Source organism: Mustela nivalis, assembly GCF_964662115.1.
Source record: "Mustela nivalis genome assembly, chromosome: X".
NCBI classification, from domain to species: Eukaryota; Metazoa; Chordata; class Mammalia; order Carnivora; family Mustelidae; genus Mustela; species Mustela nivalis.
In genome coordinates this window covers 22,890,264-22,907,274 of record NC_139040.1, presented here as the reverse complement: position 1 = coordinate 22,907,274, position 17,011 = coordinate 22,890,264, and positions in this window count along the sequence as shown.

Genomic DNA, 17,011 nt, shown 5'->3' with positions numbered 1-17,011 from the left:
CTTACAGTAATAATGTTGAGCTTTGAAATTATTTAAAGGACATGAAAAAGCACTCTCTCATGAGTAACACATCTCTTCTGATACTCACACCCACATATTAGTAAAGAACTGTTAGTCCATTTCAAGGGGTGCTATTTCTTCATTGTCAGAGGACTGTGAGTTAATCTTTGAAGATTATTAAAATATGTATACTCTGATAATATAGCAGTGATAAGCAGTGCTTAGAATTTGGAGTCAGTTAGGTTTACTTCACAGTCCCCATATTCACCAATAGTGGGCAAATCATTTAACCTATGAATATAATGAAGGTTACATTGATACTTATCTTTAAATTTAGGTCATTCCAGAAAAGATGTTTGATCATTTGACAAGATACCTAAACTACTTTTTTTAACTTAAATTTATTTCTTTTCAGCATAACAGTATTCATTATTTTTCACCACACACAGTGCTCCATGCAATCCGTGCCCTCTATAATACCCACCACCTGGTACCCCAACCTCCCACCCCCCCGCCACTTCAAATCCCTCAGATTGTTTTTCAGAGTCCATAGTCTCTCATGATTCACCTCCCCTTCCAATTTCCCCCAGCTCCCTTCTCCTAACACCCCATGTCCTCCATGCTATTTTTAACAATTCACAAATAAGTGAAACTGTATGATAATTGAGTCTCTCTGATTGACTTATTTCACTCAGCATAATCTCTTCCAGTCCCGTCCATGCTGCTACAAAAGTTGGGTATTCATCCTTTCTGATGGAGGCATAATACTCCATAGTGTATATGGACCACATTTTCCTTATCCATTCGTCCGTTGAAGGGAATCTTGGTTCTTTCCATAGTTTGGCGACCGTGGCCATTGCTGCTCTAAACATTGGGGGTACAGATGGCCCTTCTTTTCACGACATCTGTATCTTTGGGTCAAATACCCAGGAGTGCAATGGCAGGGCCATAGGGAAGTTCTATTTTTAATTTCTTGAGGAATCTCCACACTGTTCTCCAAAGAGGCTACACCAACCTGCATTCCCACGAACAGTGGAAGAGCATTCCCTTTCTCCACATTCCCTCCAACACATGTTGTTTTCTGTCTTGTTGATTTTGGCCATTCTAACCAGTGTAATGCGACATCTCAATATGGTTTTAATTTGAATCTCCCTAAGGGCTAGTGATGATGAACATTTTTTCATGTGTCTGATAGCCATTTGTATGTCTTCACTGGAGAAGTCTCTGCTCATATCTTCTGCCCATTTTTTGATATGATTGCCTGTTTTGTGTGTGTTGAGTTTGAAGAGTTCATTATAGATTCTGGATATCAACCTTTTGTCTGTACTGTCATTTGCAAATATCTTCTCCCATTCCGTGGGTTGCCTCTTTGTTTTCTTGACTGTTTCCTTTGCTGTGTAGAAGCTTTTGATTATGATGAAGTCCCAAAAGTTTATTTTCGCTTTTGTTTCCTTTGCCTTTGGAGACATATCTTGAAAGAAGTTGCTGTGGCTGATATCGAAGAGATTACTGCCTAGGTTCTCCTCTAGGATTCCGAAGAATTCCTGTCTCACGTTGAGGTCTATTACCCATTTTGAGTTTATCTTTGTGTACGGTGTAAGAAAATGGTTGAGTTTTATTCTTCTACATATAGCTGTCCAGTTTTCCTAGCAGCATTTATTGAAGTGACTGTCTTTTTTCCACTGCATATTTTTTTCCTCTTTTGTCGAAGATTAATTGACCTTAGAGTTGAGTGTCCATATCTGGGCTCTCTACTCTGTTCCACTGGTCTATGTGTCTGTTTTTATGCCAGTACCATGCTGTCTTGGTGACCACAGCTTTGTAATAAAGCTTGAAATAAGGTAACGTGATGCCCACAGTTTTATTTTTGTTTTTCAACATTTCCTTAGAGATTCAGGGTTTCTTCTGATTCCATACAAATTTCTGGATTATTTGCTCCAGCTGTTTGAAGAATACTTGTGGAATTTTGATCAGAATGGCTTTAAAAGTATAGATTGCTATAGGCAGTATAGACATTTTAACAATGTTTGTTCTTCCAATCCAAGAGCATGGAATGGTCTTCCATCTTTTTGTGTCTTCTTCAATTTCCTTCCTGAGTGTTCTGTAGTTCCTCAAGTACAGATCCTTTACCTCTTTGGTTAGGTTTATTCCCAGGTATTGTATGGTTCTTGGTGCTATAACAAATGGAATCGATTCTCTAATTTCCCTTTCTGTATTTTCATTTTTAGTGTATAGGAAAGCCACTGATTTTTGCACATTAACTTTGTATCCTGCCACGTTGCTGAATTGCTGTATGAGTTCTAGTAGTTTGGGGGTGGAGTCTTTTGGGTTTTCCATATAAAGAATCATGTCATCTGTGAAGAGAAAGAGTTTGACTTCTTCATTGCCAATTTGGATACCCTTTATTTCTCTTTGTTGTCTGATTGCTGTTGCTAGGACTTCTAATACTATGTTGAACAAGAGTGGTGAAAGTGGGCATCCTTGTCTTGTTCCTGATCTCAGTGGGAAGGCTGCAAGCTTTTTCCCATTAAGGATGATATTTGCTGTGGGTCTTTCATAGTTAGATTTGATAAAGTTCAGGAATGTTGGGGCGCCTGTGTGGCTCAGTGGGTTAAGCCGCTGACTTCGGCTCAGGTCATGATCTCATGGTCCTGGGATCGAGCCCCGTATCGGGCTCTCTGCTCAGCAGGGAGCCTGCTTCCTCCTCTCTCTCTGCCTGCCTCTCTGCCTGTTTGTGATCTCTCTCTGTCAAGTAAATAAATAAAATCTTTAAAAAAAAAAAAGTTCAGGAATGTTCCCTCTATCCCTATACTTTGAAGCATTTTAATCAGGAACGGATGCTGCATTTTGTCAAATGCTTTTTCTGCATCAATTGAGAGGACCATGTGGTTCTTCTCCCTTCTCATATTAATTTGTTCTATCACATTAATTGATTTGCGAATGTTGAACCATTCTTGTAGCCCAGGGATGAATCCCACCTGGTCATGGTGGATAATCTTTTTAATGTGCTCTTGGATCCTGTTGGCTAGGATCTTGTTGAGAATCTTAGCATCCATATTCATCAGTGATATTGGTTTGAAATTCTCCTTTTTGGTAGGGTCTTTGCCTGGTTTGGGGATCAGGGTAATGCTGGCTTCATAGAAAGAGTCAGGAATTTTTCCTTCTGCTTCAATTTTTTGAAACAGCTTCAGAAGAATAGGTATTATTTCTTCTTTGAAAGTTTGGTAGAATTCCCCAGGGAATCCGTCAGGTCCTGGGCTCTTCTTTTTTGGGAGGTTTTGATCACTGCTTCAATCTCATTACTAGATATCAGTCTATTCAGGTTGTTGATTTCTTCCTGGTTCAATTTTGGGAGTTTAGAGTTTTACAGGAATGCATCCATTCATCAAGGTTCCTAAGATTATAGGCATATAACTGTTGATAATAACTTCTGATGATTGTTTCTACTTCCTTGGTGTTAGTTGTGATCTCTCACTTTTTTTTCATAATTTTATGAATTTGGGCCTTCTCTCTTTTCTTTTGGATTAGTGCGGCCAGTGGATTATCAATCTTGTTGATTCTTTCAAAAAACCAACTTCTAGTTTCATTGATACGTTCTACTGTATCTTTGGTTTCTACCTCATTGATCCGAGCTCTAATCTTGATGATTTCCCTTCTTATGTGTGGAGTTGGTTTGATTTGTTGTTGATTCTCCAGTTCTTTAAGGTGTAGAGAAAGCTGCTGTGTTCTGGATTTTTCTTTTTTTTTTGAGGGATGCTTGGATGGCTATGTATTTCCCCCTTAGGACTGCCTTTGCTGTGTCCCATAGGTTTTGGACCAAAGTGTCTTCATTCTCATTGGTTTCCATGAATTGTTTCAGTTCTTTTTTGATCTCCTGGTTGATCCAAGCATTCTTAAGCAAGGTGGCCTTTAGCTTCCAGTTGTTTGAGTTCCTTCTGAACTTTTCCTTGTGATTAAGCTCCAGTTTCAAAGCAGTGTGATCTGAGAATATGCAGGGAATAATCTCAGTCTTTTGGTATCGGTTGAGTCCTGATTTGTGACCCAGTATGTGGTCTATTCTTGAGAAGGTTCCGTGTGCACTTGAGAAGAATGAGTATTCTGTTGTTTTAGGGTGGAATGTTCTGTATATATCTAGGAGGTCCATCTGGTCCCATGTGTCATTCAATGCTATTGTTTCTTTATTTATTTTCTGCTTCAATGATCTGTCTATTTCTGAGAGAGGCATGTTAAGATCTCCAACGATTAGTGTATTCATATCAATATGACTCTTTATCTTGATTAACAGTTGTCTTTTGTAGTTGGCTGCTCCCATACAGGAGGCATAGATATTTCCAATTGTTAGATCATCTTGGTGGAAAGTCCCTTTAAGGATTATGAAGTGTCCTTCTTTATCTCTGACTACAGTCTTTAGTTTAAAATCTAATTTATCTGATATGAGAATCGCTACCCCAGCCTTCTTTTGAGGCCCATTGGCATGAAAAATGCTTCTCCATCCCTTCACTTTCAGTCTGGGTGTATCTTTAGGTTCAAAATGTGTCTCTTGTAAACAACATATGGATGGGTCCTGTCGTTTTATCCAATCTGCAACCCTGTGCCTTTTTATGGGTGCATTTAGGCCATTCACATTGAGAGTGATTATTGATAGATACGTTTTTATTGACATTGAGTTACCTTTGAAGTCTTTCTTTCTGTAGATTGCCTCTGTATTTCTGTTCAATGCTATTCTTAGGACTTTACTCTTTTATAGAACCCCCCTTAATATTTCCTGCAGTGTCGGCTTGATGGTTGCATAGTCTTTTAAGCCTTGCGTGTCTTGGAAACTCTTTATCTCTCCATCCATTTTGAATGTCAGTCTTGCTGGATAAAGTATTCTTGGATGCATGTTCTTCTCATTTAGTGCCCTGAATATATTTTTCCAGCCTTTTCTGGCTTGCCAGGTCTCTGTGGACAGGTCTGATATTATTCTGATTGGCTTTCCTCTGTAAGTAAGGAGCCTCTTTGCCCTAGCAGCTTTCAAGAGATTATACCTACAATTATAATTCCTCAATTTGACTATCAGGTGTCGTGATGTTTTTTGGGAATGTATAATCTTGGGTGGAGACCATTCAGCCTCTAGTACATGAACGCTGGTTCCATTTGTGAGATTGGAAAAATTTTCATGAAGGACTTGTTCCACTATATCTTCTTGACTTCTTTTTTTCTCCTCTCTTTCAGGGATTCCAATAGTTCTGATGTTGTAACTTTACATGGCATCATTTATTTCCCTTATTCTGTTTTTGTGGTTTCTAAGCTGATTGTTCCAGGCTTCCTCCTGATCCTTTCTCTCTATCTGTTTATCCTCCAGATCACTAATTCTATCTTCTGTCTCAGTTAACCTAGCTTTGAGAGAGTTTAGATTAGATTGGAACTCATTGACAGCATTGTGAACCTCCTTCCTGGTAGCTTTAAGCTCCGCCCTAACATTGTGAACATCCTGTCTGGTCGCTTTCAGTTCAGCCCTAATCAATTCTTTTTGGTCATCCATGGCTTTCTCCAACATAGCTATTGCCTGGATAATTGTTAGCCTGAATTCTTTTTCTGATATATTGTCTATGTTGATATCCATTAGCTCTGTTGCAGAAAGTCCATCCTCTGTATTTTTCTTCTGTTGGGCATTCCTCCTCCTAGTCATTTTGGTGGGAGATGACTGAACAGATGTAGCTGGATGTAGCAACTGTGGTGCAGTCAAGGTACACCTTGGAACACTGCTGAGCAATCAGGATTCCCCACCCAAACAAGAGACAAAAGAAAAGAAAAAGAAAAAGAAAAAGAAAAAAGAGATAGAGAGAGAGACAGGAAAGAAAGGGAAGATGAAAGAGGAGGTTCAGCCCAAATGGGCCCCAAGGTAAGATTTATGAAGTAAACAAACAAAAACAGACAAACAAAAAGACATAAAATTTTATGACAAGAGAAAACATATATATATGCAAATAAAGGAAGAACGTCGTCAAAAAGAACCCCAAGTGTAAGATTTATATACTATCAGGACAAACACAAAAACACAGAAACACTTGTGGAAGAAAAAGATGGGAGAGTGGTTATAAATTCTCAGTGTGTGCAAGGATGGTTGTTTTGATTCTTCCTGGATGTATCTTGATATCTTTGTTAAAGGACTCAACTTTCCTAAGATAAAGGGGGATTAAAAATTCGTTTACCTATAGGGGTAGTCTTGATTGGGGAAAAGGGATTACTTTGAAGTTTAACTCTTTATGAATATTAGAAGATGAAAATAAAAAGGAATAAACTAGACTAAACTAAAATTTTTTAAAGGGACGCCTGGGTGGCTCAGTTGGTTGGACGACTGCCTTCGGCTCAGGTCGTGATCCTGGAGTCCCGGGATCGAGTCCCGCATCAGACTCCCAGCTCCATGGGGAGTCTGCTTCTCCCTCTGACCTTCTGCTCGTTCATGCTCTTTCTCACTGTCTCTCTCTCAAGTAAATAAATAAAATCTTTAAAGAAAAATAAAATAAAATAAAAATTTTTAAAAAAGAAGTAATTCAAAATATAGAAATGCAAAAGAAAAACATAGGTGTATGTATCAAAAAGTTCAGAATGGAAGGTTATTATGGAATTTGATGTACTGGATAGCTTGCTGTGATGGTTATTAGGTTAAAAATTTATCTATCTGTCTATCTATCTATCTATAAAAATAAACCAGAATAGTGGGAACGAATGAAAATAAAAGTTTTCCTATGAAGTAGTGTTTGTTCTCTTGTAATCCTTTTTTTCCTCTCTCTCTTTTTTTTTCTTTCTTGGTTTGTTTTCTGGGGGAGGGGCCTGCCACGTGGCTTTTCAGTCAATGATGTTCCCTGACTTAATTCCTCCCGCCCCCCTGAAGGGGGTGGGCTCTGAGGAAACTGTTTTTTTGGTTTTTTTTTTCAGGCTTTTGTTCTCTGGCGGTTTTTATGTTTGTTCACTTTTTTTTTCTCACTTTGACCGCTTTTGATGTTTTTTGTAGTTTTAGAGGAAAACAAACTGCACCCTGATCTCCCTCTCAGAGAGAAGCCTCAGTCTGGCTGCAGAGCCCAAATAAGTTCCCGCTTGGCCACTGGCAGAGCATCTTCCAAGTCGCAGTCCCTGGGGATGCAGGATCTTTTGCTTGTACCCAAAACCATGGCAGCTGCGGCTTTGGGCACCTCCAGATGCTAGAGAGTTTCCAAGCAGCAATCGCACACTGAGATTTTCCTGCTGGCCCAGGCTGGGAGTGCCTGGTCTTTCTGGGTCTAAGAGCGCCCGGCTTGCACGCACCAATTTCAGGGGAGGCTGAGGTTCGCGGGCGGGTCTCAGGCTCTGAGAAGGGGCGCAGGTCCAAGAGCACCAGGCTGGACCTTCACACACCTCTCTAGGGGGAGAGTTTGGCACAGGCTCTGAAACAGTGGCCTGTATCAAAGGGCACCGGCTGGGCCTTTATACCTCTCTCAGGGGATTATCTCAGGCTCTATAGTAGGGCTCCCGCGTTCTGCCGCCCGGCGTGGCTCCCATCCCCTCACAGGAAACGGACCCCACGGGTACTCGGCCACGCTGGCGGCTTAGGGACCAAGAGATGGTTTCTCTGCTGCACTCTCTCTGCCTCAGCACCACGGAAGGCTATCCTGGGACTGGGGACTTAAGCCCCTGTCCCTAGCCATCCTGATTCCCACAATTTCCCCCCGAGATCCTTTGCTCTTTTGGAGTGCTTTCAACCAGTCTCCAAGTTAATGCTGGTCCCCAGACGCAGGGCACTCTCACTCATATTGGGGTATTACTTTCCAACTGGTCGCCTCTGGTAGCTCCCACCCACTTCTGTTTACCTTCCGATATCATTCCGCCGTACCCACTCTGCTTTACCTGCCCACTGGCTTCTTCTCCCCCTGTAGAGATCCAGACGTGTATGATTCTGATCTCAGGCTGATTTTATGGGTGACTGGAGTTCTTTGGTAGATAATCAGCTCACTTTGGGGTACAAGTTGAAAAGGCACCTTCTCCTACTTCCCCACCATCTTGTCCCCCCCTAAACTACTTTTTAAATATAATGATGCAGAAGATGGTGGAGAAGGAGCAGGCTGAGATTACATCAGATAGCAGGAGATCAGCTAGATAGCTTATCTAAACATTGTAAAAACCTACAAATCCAACCGGAGATCGAAGAGAAGAACAGCAAGTCTTGAAACAAAATCAGTCACTTTCTGAAAGGTAGGACTGGCAGAGAAGTGAATCCCAAGTGACGGGAAGATAAACCACGGGGGCGGGGGCAGCTCCTGGAAAGCGGCAGAGCAATGGAGTACTAAATCAGGACTTTTTAAAGTCTGTTATGCTGAGGGACATTGCTCCAGTGGCTAAACCAGGGTGAAGCCCATGGGGGGTAATCAGGGCCCCAGGTCCCACATGGTCACAGAAGGATCAAGGGTGTCTGAGTGTCGCAGAGCTTGCAGGTATTAGAATGGGAAAGCCGGCTACAGAGACAGAGCTGAGGAGTGAGCTCTCAGCTCAGGGTTACCTTGAACTGGTCGCAGGCTGGGTGACGTCAGAGTGCAGCTGGAGGCCAGGGAGATGGGAGTGATTGGGCACTATTCTCTGGGGGTGCACTGAGGAGTGGGGCCCCAAGCTCTCAGCTCCTCTGGACTGGAGACTGGGAGGCCAACATTTTCATTCCCATCCTCCAGAACTCTACATAAAGAATTCAGGGAAAAAAAGCTCCTAAAAGCAAACCCGAGCGGATTACTCAGCCCAAACCCTGGTAAGGGCAGTGCAATTCCGCCTGGGGCAAAGACACTTGAGAATCACTACAACAGGCCCCTCCCCATGAAGATCAACAAGAAATTCAGCCAGGACCAAGTTCACCTACCAAGGAGTGTAGGTTCAATACCAAGGAGAGCAGCGGAATTCCAGAGGAGGAGAAAGCAATGCATGAAACCCATGGATTTCTCCCCATGATTCTTTAGTCTTGCAGTTCATTTCATTTTTTTTTCAATTTTTTTCTTCTTTTGCTAATTTTTGTAACTTTTACCCTTTTCTTTTTTAATGTTTTTTAACTAGTTTATCTAATATATATATATATATATATATATATATATATATATATTTCTTTTTTATATTTTTCTTTATTTGTTATATTTTTTTAATTGCTTATTTTCTTTTTCTGAACATCTTTTTATCCCCTTTCTCTCCCGGCCCCATGATTTGGGGTCCCTTCTGATTTGGTTAAAGCGTATTTTTCTGGGGTCTTTGCCACCCTATTAGTATTTTACTTGCTCCTTCCTATAGTATTATATGGACATAATGACAAGGCGGAAAAATTCACCACGAAAAAAAGAACAAGAGGCAGTACCAAAGACTAGGGACCTAATCAATACAGACATTGGAAATATGTAAGATCCAGAGTTCAGAATGACAATTCTCAAGGTTCTAGACAGGCTCAAAAAAGGCATGGAATATATTAGCGAAACCCTCTTGGGAGATATAAAAGCCCTTTCTCGAGAAATAGAAGAACTAAAATCTAACCAAATTGAAATTTAAAAAGCTATTAATGAAGTGAAATCAAAAATGGAGGCTCTCACTGCTAGGATAAATGAGGCAGAATAAAGAATTAGTGATATAGAGGACCAAATGACAGAGAATATAGAAGCTGAGCAAAAGGGGGACAAACAGCTACTGGACTATGAGGGGAGAATTCGAGAGATAAGTGACACCATAAAATGAAACAACATTAGAATGATTGGGATTCCAGAAGAAAAAGAAAGAGAGAGAAGAGCAGAAGGTATATTGGAGAGAATTATTGGAGAGAATTTCCCTAATATAGCAAAAAGAACAAGCATCAAAATCCAGGAGGTGCAGAGAACCCCCCTCAAAATCAACAAGAATAGGTCCACACCCCATTACCTAACCGTAAAATTTACAAGTCTTAGTGACAAAGAGAAAATCCTGAAAGCAGCCTTGGACAAGAAGTCTGTAACATACAATGGTAAAAATATTATATTGGCAGCAGACTTATCCACAGAGACCTGGCAGGCCAGAAAGAACTGGCATGATATATTCAGAGTACTAAACGAGAAAAACATGCAGCCAAGAATACTATACCAGCTATGCTAAAAAAATAGAAGGAGAGATAAAAAGCTTCCAGGACAAACAAAAACTGAAAGAATTTGCAAACACCAAACCAACTCTTCAGGAAATATTGAAAGGGGTCCTCTAAGCAAAAAGCAAACCTAAAAGTAGTAGATCAAAAAGGAACAGAGAAAATATACAGTAACAGTCACCTTACAGGCAATACAATTCATATCTCTCAATAGTTACCCTGAATGTTAATGGGCTAAATACCCCTGTCAAAAGACACAGGGTATCAGAATGGATAAAAAAACAATACCCATCTATATGTTGCCTCCAAGAAACTCATTTTAAGCCCGAAGACACCTCCAGATTTAAAGTGAGGGGGAGGAAAAGAATTTACCATGCTAATGGACATCAGAAGAATGCAGGAGTGGCAATCCTTATATCAGATCAATTAGATTTTAAGCCAAAGACTATAATAAGAGATGAGGAAGGTCACTATATCATACTCAAAGGGTCTGCCCAACAAGAAGATCTAACAATTTTAAATATTTATTCCCCTAACATGGGAGCAGCTAACTACGTAAACCAATTAATAACAACATCAAAGAAACACATCAACAATAATACAATAATAGTAGGGGACTTTAACACTCCCCTCACTGAAGTAGACAAATCATCTAAGCAAAAGATGCACAAGGAAATAAAGGCCTTAAATGACACACTGGACCAGATGGACATCACAGATATATTCAGAACATTCCATCCCAAAGCAACAGAATACACATTCTTCTCTAGTGCACATGAAACATTCTCCAGAATAGATCACACCCTGGGTCCTAAATCAGGTCCCAACCAGTATGAAAAGATTGGGATCATTCCCTGCATAGTTTCAGACCACAGTGCTCTGAAGCTAGAACTCAACCACAAGAGGAAATTTGGAAAGAACCCAAATACATGGAGACTAAACAGCTGTCAAGCATGTGGAGAAAGGGGAACCCTCTTACACTGTTGGTGGGAATGCAAGCTGGTGCTTGCATTTCTGCTCTGGAAAACAGCATGGAGTTTCTTCAAAATGTTGAAAATAGAACTACCCTATGACCCAGCAATTGCACTACTGGGTATTTACCCTAAAGATACAAACACAGTGATCCAAAGGGGCACATGCACCCGAATGTTTATAGCAGCAATGTCCACAATAGCCAAACTATGGAAAGAACCTAGATGTCCATCAACAGATGAATGGATCAAGAAGATGTGGTATATATACACAATGGAATTTTATGCAGCCATCAAAATGAATGAAATCTTGCCATTTGCGATGACATGGATGGAACTAGAGGGTATCATGCTTAGCAAAGTAAGTCAATCAGAGAAAGGCAACTATCATATGATCTCCCTGATATGGAGAAGTGGGGATGCAACATGGGCGGGGGGGGTTAAGGGGGTAAAAGAAGAGTAAATGAAACAAGATGAGATTGGGAGGGAGACAAACCATAAGTGACTCGTAATCTCACAAAACAAACTGAGGGTTGCTGGGGGGAGGGGAGTTGGGAGAGGAGGGTGTGGTTATGGACATTGGGGATGGTATGTGCTATGGTGAGTGCTGTGAAGTATGTAAACCTGGCGATTCACAGACCTGTCTGGGTATAAAATTACATTATGTGTTTATAAAAAATTAAAAAAAAAAAAGATTGTCTTGGCTTTTTTTTTTTTTTTTTTTTTGCCTTTTGCTCTTTCATGCAATTATAGAGTTTGGCCTCTTAAGTTCTATGAAAAATTCTATTAGGGCTTTGATCAGAATTTTTTTGAATGTGTAGATTAATTTGGTAATAATGGACATAGTATTCTTGGCACATCTTTCTATTTGTTTAGGTCTTTTAAATATTTTTTTCAATAAAGTCATATCACTTTATCCTTAAAGATAGTAAAAATTTTCTGTGGGATTAATTATTTGGTTACTTTATATTGGGTGTTGTAGATGGTATTTGTAAAATTACATTAACTTTTTTTGTTTAGTTTATAAGGGAGGGCAATTAATTTTTGTTTATTTATACTATATACAACAATACTAAATCTACTGCTTTATTTCCTATAGATTCTTTTGTTTTATTGTTTCATGTAGGAAATCATGTCAACTTCTAGTACTAACAATTTCATTTCTCTTCTCAGTCTTATACTTATACTTATACTGCTATTTCTTTGACTTTTCTAACTGTCCTGCTTAGGACTTTGAACATAAAGACTAATGTGTTGTTAGTTGTAGTATCTGCAACTTTCCTATAAAACTCTAAACATTTGATCATTAAAAATGATGTTTGAGAGATGTTTTTGGTAGATGTAAAAAAAAATCCCTTGTATTCTTTGTTTGCTAACATTTTTTCTTTTTAAATTAGAAATAGGTGTTGAGTTTTATCAATTTTTAATAATTTTTCTGTGTCTTTGTACTTCTGGGTATTAGCACATGGTTTTTCTCCTGCAGTCTGTTAATGCAATAAATTATGTCAGTCAAAATAAATAAATAAATAAATATAATGTTGCAGAAAATAGGATCTAGTGGAAAGATATCTTGGTCAAACTTTGTAAGGTTTCAAGGAAGATATACACCAGGTTAGTTTTAGTTTTGTAGATTTGTTACAATATTCAAAAATAATTTATTATGAAATACCACTTCATCAACCTTGTAGTCTGGGATTCATTCCAATTTATGAAAATTGGAAAATTTGCTCAGTGTTCCTTTTCCTGGCATATTTGTAACTCTGTCTTCTATTTATTACAATCTTTTCTTTGTACCTTTAACACAGTTGCCCAAATGGAGAATCTGAAAAGGTTGATAGACTGCTATCTGATATGGAGTAACTACTAGATCGTTGGTATCCTTTATGTTCAGCCTATATATTGCTGCTTTCAAAGAAAGAATTGACACCTAGTACATTCTGAATTTTGGGACAGCAGAGATGGTTTCAATGAGATACAGTGTCAAATTAAGTCACTGCAGCTGATGCATGAGAGAGAACACTAAGACTAATGAAGGATCATTAGCAAACAAATTCAGTTTTATTAGAATAGTATGTATTTACTATGTAATTTTGATACTGATGGGCATATTTGAATTGGTCTTTGGTCTTCATTTTATCTCAACAGTTATGACAGTGGATATTTAAAAAATAAGTTTTCCATAGTGAGAAAGTTTGATTATTTTAAACATTGAACAGCTTAAGACTATCTCCTTCCTTCCTGTTGAGGTTTTCAAGTATGTATGTATCATAAATCTCCAGAGGTAAAGCAATCCCTTTACAGTGTTTGTCTCTATGTCTTGTTTCTTCCTATGAAAGTGTTTGTTCTTAGACTACAAACTAAAATGTATTTCTCCTTAGGATACAGCTCAGAAACCATAGTTATATAAGTAGTGATGTGTCATTTGTCAGTTTTAAAGTAATATTCAAACTCCCTTTCTTAATCTCAAATTGGCTGAGGTATTACAAAACCAGATTACACAATCCTGAAGAAGCATAGTCATGGAAATATAAGTAATATCACAATGGATTGTTTCATTAATCTGATTTATTCTATATAATTTAGAATATCTCTTATACAAGAATACTTTTGACATTTATTATTCTGCAGGAAGCTGAAATATAGTATTCCTAGATTATTTGTAAGCAGGATTGTGGAAACACGGAAGCAAGAAAAAATCCATGAAAATCTTGTACTAAAGTCTAAGTTTGTTGTTGTCCATTGAGGAATCATACATTGCATGCTAAAGCATACATTTTTTTTTTTTAGTAAAAAAACTGTTTAGGATAACTTTTTCTCAGAAGGATTCTAGGTATTTGGCAAACATTTAGAGGTTTATTTATTTATTTATTTATTTATGCTCAGCGCCTAGCATGGAGCTCCATGTGGGGCCTGGACTCATGGCTCTGAGATAAAGACCTGAGCTGAGATTAAGAGTGGGATACTTAATCAACTGAGCTATCCAGGCACTCCTAGAGGTTTTATATGCATTTTTTTGGAGCTCATGCAGTATGAAGAGGTACCATACTCAAGAAGGGGTTAATAATTTTTGGTTTATTTGGTTAGTAATTTTTTAAAGCTGGGAAACAATTAATGGGTCATGATTTCACGTTACTGAAGAAAGGGTGAAATGATCCAGTTGTTTTGCCACTTTTGATATCTAAATAAATTTTAATAATTTCTGAGAATGAGCTAATTACTGTAAAATCTAACCATCCACTTAAATGGACAAAAATTTGTTTAGAAATACAGATAGTCAACAACATTTCACATAAGAATTGCTCCAAGTTAGTTTATAATTTTAATTTGCATTTCTACTTTATCCAGTAAACCTGGTTCCTCATATGATTTTAAAAATGTTTTCTGGGTGATTGGTTTAAAAAATAAAATCAGTGTGGTTGTCACAACCTAGACAAAACTTATTTTTGTAATGTTTTGTTATTTGATGGAAGGGAAAATTATCAAACACTGCCATAAAGTTTTCTGTGTGCCAAATACTGTTATTTATCAATTCATTGGATACTGAATTGAATGGATTGTTTAAACCATGAAATAGGTATCATTAGCATAATTTCTGTGGTAGTTTTAAAATATGGCCACAAATTCTTTAATATTCCTCCATTCAAGAGGTGAAATTTTAGTCTCCCCTGTGTGTGATCTCAACCTAACAACTACCTAATAATAAAGTAAGACAGAAATGACAGTATATGATTTCTGAGATTTGGTCAAAAAGTTTTCTTCTGTTATCTCTCTTTCTATAGCAGTCATCTTGTAGTAATTCAGCTGCCATATCATGAGGACATTGAAGACACTCTATAGAAAGGCTCATATGATGAAGTACTGAGGCTCTTGTGAATGGCCATCAATGAACCTGAGGCCTCCCACAAAGAATTATATGAGTGTGCTTAGAAGTAGATCCTCCAGGCCCAGTTAATCCTGCAGATGACTGTAGCCCCAGCCTTCATCTTGACTGCAGTTTCATGTGTTATGACTAAATTGTCCAGTTTATTTGAGACTTTGTTGTATTTTCACATGAAAATCTTATATCCCAGGCATTCAGTTTTCATGACCAACTTGTTTCAGTCAGCCAGAAACCGTCCCAGTTTTAAAACTGAAGTTCCCATATCTTGGGGATTCTCTCAGTTCTAGGGAAAGTAGGATTATTGGTCACCTATTCATGTACAATCTTGAGACAAAGTCACCCAGTTTAGCTTTTCTCAAATTATTAACTCACAAATACTATAACATAATAAATGTTGATTGTTTTAAACACTGTTTTGAGGTAATTTTTATACAGCAACAAATAACTAATACAGTATCCATTTTACAGTTGAAGAAATGGAGGCATTTTCATTTCAGGAAAAAATCCCTTTTATATATTTGTTTAACCCAAGTATTTAGTATGAAAATATACTCATTGTGATTGTGAACCATAATTACAGGTAAGTTACATGTGCCAAAGTTCTATGAAATTTTAAAAAATATAAAGCATCAATAATGAAGTTTTTGGCAAAAGCTTAGGATTTAAAAGATTACAAATAAACATTATTGGTCAGGTAAACACCAAAACCTCTGACACCTTCAGAATTTACTACTGAAGAAATTGATTAATCAACACAATTTGGTATGAAGTAAGATAACTTGCTCATTCTAAGGCATCATATTTTCAATAAGTCATTCCATTCAATACCTTAATCTTCCTTTAGACTACTACAATAAAATATATTCCATATGTTTGTGTTTAGTGCAACAAGGCTTTCAAAACAAACCTTGTTGTCCCTGTAGGTATTTTGAATAAGGAATCAAACATACTCAGAGTAGATGCAAATTTTAGCAGTCTGTTTTAAGCAGCCCTAAAATGAAGGTTTTACTTGTAGCTGTATCATTTATTTCATTGTTTAATTTTTTTCTGTTATGTACAAAACTATATCCAAAGGCCTTCTAGCACTCCACAAAATGAAAAAAAAGTCTGCCTTTAAGTAAGGTTGTTATGAAATTGATAATTTAGCATTTCATGTCATCCCTGTGTGAAACTCAGATCTACATTAAAATTTCATTTGTTTTGTATAAGAAATCTTGTTCACATTCACGTTAGTTAGCAGATATTAGAATTAATGGAATTTACTGTTTCTCAAAATATATTTTTAGGTAAATATAATAACTTTCAAGTAAGATTAAATTGAACATTAGATATCAAATTGAAGCCTTTGAACTTGCAGTCCAGCAATTCTTCAATCTTCCCAACACTTCAGGGAGACCTGGGAGCTTTAAAAATACAGATTCCAAGACTCCAACCCAGATTAAATAGTGAAGGTTTCCATTCAATTTTTTAATTTATTTTTATCATAACTTGATGAAAGAGCAAAGTGTTTTAAGAAGACAATTCCAGGCAAAGTACAGTACAAAGAGGACTTATGTGAAGATATATTTGAGGAGATGAGTCTATTGAAGACAGTAGAAGCAGGTGCTCTGGGTAAGTCGTTTTTAATGTGGTTTTAAGCATGAAAGTGAATGCCAAGATTAGGATAGTGACAATGGTGATAAAAAATCGTGTTACTAATGTCAGACATTTCCACAGAAGTGTTTCTCTTTGCTATTTTTGGCTTGGCTTTGTTCTGCGCTCATGTGCTCTTCCTTTAAAGGCCAGATAATGTTAAATTTACATCTGTACAGAATAAACCACCAGAAATCCAAACACTCAGAAATGTCATCCTATTGCCCTAGATTCCGCTTTGAAGAGAGTTTGAGAGTAAGAAAAGCTTGGATTTCCCCTGAGATTAAATTTGATCCTCAAATCTTTTTGTTTCTACCAAAGAAGTAAAAGAGGTTAAAGAGAAAATAAGTCCTCAACAGATGCTTTCTGCAAACAACCAACACCAAAAAAGAGGGAGAAAGATAAGCAAGGTCAGGAGAGAAAAATCACAGATGA